At 36.7% G+C, this 3691-nt stretch overlaps 1 pseudogene; it reads right to left on the reverse strand.

The window, feature by feature from the left end:
• Nucleotides 1–2337: 2337 nt before the first annotated feature.
• Nucleotides 2338–3334, reverse strand: LOC107749457 (gastrula zinc finger protein XlCGF8.2DB-like; annotated as a pseudogene).
• Between the last annotated feature and the right edge of the window lie 357 nt (nucleotides 3335–3691).

Here is a 3691-nt window from a genome sequence, read left to right on the forward strand (position 1 = left end):
AAATAATTTGCAGCTTTACTCGCAAACTACATTTCCTGTTCATCAATAAGGTAAGAACCAGAGCCATTATAAACCTAAATATACTTGATTGAATTAAATTAATTGAAAAGTGTAGTGTAGTAGTAGTAGTAATAGAATATGTTTGCGGTCGTAATGATGACAGTAGCGCACACAAAATAGTATCTGTTCCGTGCTCCGACGCGGTTAGCGCTCACACTGCATGCGTACCGCGCCCGAGCCCAACTGAACCGTGCCCTGGCCCACCTCTTCCAACCGGGCCAGGGACAGCTAAACGAACCGCGCTCGGGCACGGTTCAAAACGCCTAGTGTGAGTACACCCTTAGTTATCTCTCTCTCTCTTTTAAAAATTATTTCATTAATTTATTTATTCAATTTTTTACATTGTACATTGAAAATGGAGGACAATTCTATAAGCCCTGCGCATTACAAGCAGAAAAAAAGATATCAACACACAAGAAATGTGTTATTAATCATTCATTTTAGTTTAAACATGAGGATTCTAATTAGTTACCTTTAAGTTCCATTGTTTTTGTGAATAAAATTTTCATTTTACTCATTTCTTTTTTTGGGGGGTTAAATCCCCGAACGAATAAATCTGTGCTCTCACGTTTTTACTAATATGAAAGAACGATTTAATAAAAAGTGATTTTTAATTCAATTTCTTCAATTCATGGATCACATATTTTTTGCCGTGTCACAGCTGTTTAGTATAGCGGAATATGTGTCAAAAGTCAGATCGCAAGTATGCATTTAACCTGTTGGAATGCATCACTGAATTATTAAATTTAAGTGTCAAACCTTTTATCTATGACAGTAATGGTGACAAAATAAATATGCACAACTCAAATACTGGATAAATTAAGCACACTTCAAGCAATGTCATCACTAATATTTCTCTCCAACAGTAGTCAAATAGTTGAAACATTATGCATTTAGCCTATATGATGAAGTAGTCGAGATTTAATTTAATTAATGCTATGTTACTATTGTTATTAAATTATAAGTCATTTATTTCATTTTTTTAATCTTAATTCACAAATAAAAACACCACATTTCCACTTTATTGAGCTAACAGTGTCAACCATTCCTTTGCGCCACCTGGTGGTGATTTTGCAAACGAGTTTCATGTGACTGATTTGTATTTGCCGCTGCGGCATTGACACGGCAGTAGGCACGGCCGTAATAGGCATACTGGTTGACTACCTAATGTATTACATCAGTAAATTTGGGAGGCTGCAGACAAACGTGAGATGAAGTGGATTACTCGTGGAAAGAGTTTGTGTATTACATGACTTTCTGACGCCACGTGATGCACATGATGGTGACGTTGCAAATGTTGATTGGCCACATGAAGGAAGTTCAAGAAGCCTTTTGAACACATTATATATTAATATTGTATATTAAATAATAAGAGTATTTTCTATGTATGATGAGAACATTTAAAAGTGTATGAAAGATGGTTTTAATTGTACTACAAGTGGTAACTAAATACTTTTTTTTTTTTTTACAATGTATGTGAAAAGCACATTTTAGTTCATATTTGTGGTGTCCCAAAATAGCACAGTTGAGTGCACTCAAGTACGTGTATTTTACTGCACTTTTTTCACCTGGGTTCACACATGCATACAATAGTCACATCATAAATCTCCTCCTCCTGAACAACTTTATAAGTGTAAAAATATGCTGTTGACCTAGTGTACCCAAACGTTTAAACAAACTTAAAAAAAAATAATAGATAAGCTCATGTATCATATGATTCCTAACAAGCACGCAAAATTTTATGGAGATCGGGCAAAATTTGGCACTCTAAAAAGTAAAAATTAGTATATTCCTATTGCAAATGCCCTGAAATTACCATTATAACCACTAGATGGCAGCAGTAGGTAAGTATGTTGGAAAACAATGTTCCGCTAAATGAATACATTTATTTGTTACGACCCCGGCTTAGGGTCAGGGAGGTAACATAAATAAAGAGTACTGGGCCTGCCTTTTACCATTTCTGTGTTTTGTTTTTATTTTCTGTTTATACCAAATCTGTAAAAAAAAAAATTAGTTCTGAATCTCTTTCCACATCTAGGGCATGTGAACAGCTTTTCTCCAGTGTGAATTCTCATGTAGACTTCAAGGTCTCCCTTGTTAGTGAACCTTTTTTCCACATTGTTGGCAGTTGAAATATCTCTCTCCACTGTGAACACTCATGTGAACTTTGAGGTTTGTTGACAGGAACTCTTTCCACACTGTTGGCAGGTATAAGGCTCTTCTCCAGTATGAATCTCATGTGGTTTTTAGGGTCTCCTTTTTGATTTAAACTATTTCCACAGTTTGCAGGCGGAAGGCTTCTCTCCGGTGTGAACTGCAATGTGCCTGTTAAGGGTTCCTTTTTGAGTGAAACTTAGTCCACATTGAGGGCAGGTGTAAGGTTTCTCTCCAGTGTGAATTCTCTTGTGCCTTTTAAGGGTTCCTTTATTAACGAAACTTTTTCCACATTGTTGGCAGGTGTAAGGCTTCTCTCCAGTGTGAATTCTCTTGTGCCTTTTAAGGGTTCCTTTATTAACGAAACTTTTTCCACATTGTTGGCAGGTGTAAGGCTTCTCTCCAGTGTGAATTCTCTTGTGCCTTTTAAGGGTTCCTTTATTAACGAAACTTTTTCCACATTGTTGGCAGGTGTAAGGCTTCTCTCCAGTGTGAATTCTCAAATGTATTTCGAGGCTTGCTTTTTTGGTTAAACTTTTTCCACATTGTTGGCAGTTGAAATATCTCTCTCTAGAGTGACTACTCATATGGACTTTGAGGTTTCCTTGTTGACAGAAACTCTTTCCACACTGTTGGCAGGTATAAGGCTTATCTCCAGTATGAATTCTCATGTGGTTTTTAAGGCCTCCTTTTCGAATGAAACTATTTCCACACAGTTTGCAGGTGTAAGGCTTCTCTCCAGTGTGAATTCTCTTGTGCCTATTAAGGGTTGCTTTTTTAATGAAACTTTTTCCACATTGTTGGCAGGTGTAAGGCTTCTCTCCAGTGTGAATTCTCTTGTGCCTATTAAGGGTTGCTTTTTTAATGAAACTTTTTCCACATTGTTGGCAGGTGTAAGGCTTCTCTCCAGTGTGAATTCTCAAATGGATTTCAAGGCTTGCTTTTTTAGTGAAACTCTTTCTACACTGTTGGCAGATGAAATGACTTCTAGCTCCTGTGTTTTGAGCTCTCTTTTGTGAAGTCTGTTTAGTTTGTGAGCAACTAAACAAATTTTCTCCAGTGAAATCATTTTTCTCACACTGATCTTTGTCTTCCATTTCATTTAGTTTTTCGCTTTTCTTTTTCAGCAGCAACAGGCCTAAAGCAGAAAGAGACAAATACAAGTTAATCCCATTTTAATGGCACAAAGTAGGGCTGCAGCATTAAATCATAACATAAAATAGATTATTATCGATTATGAAAATCATCGACAACGATTCTCATTATCGATTAGTCGGGTCTGCCCTCAGTGCACGTCCAACTTCAGACGGTTGCGTCAAATTACAGCACTGAATTACCATTTCTATGGACAAAATGCATCTAAAAATAGTGGAGGAAACAGAATGAGATGCTGCGGGAGAGTTACGTGATCCAAGCTGCCCAAAACATGAGAATTCTTTATTTTAAGCTTTAAGCTAATGCATTAGCTTAATGGCTT

This window comes from Sinocyclocheilus rhinocerous, unplaced genomic scaffold (genome assembly GCF_001515625.1).
Source record: "Sinocyclocheilus rhinocerous isolate Xijiao unplaced genomic scaffold, SAMN03320098_v1.1 scaffold1604, whole genome shotgun sequence".
NCBI classification, from domain to species: Eukaryota; Metazoa; Chordata; class Actinopteri; order Cypriniformes; family Cyprinidae; genus Sinocyclocheilus; species Sinocyclocheilus rhinocerous.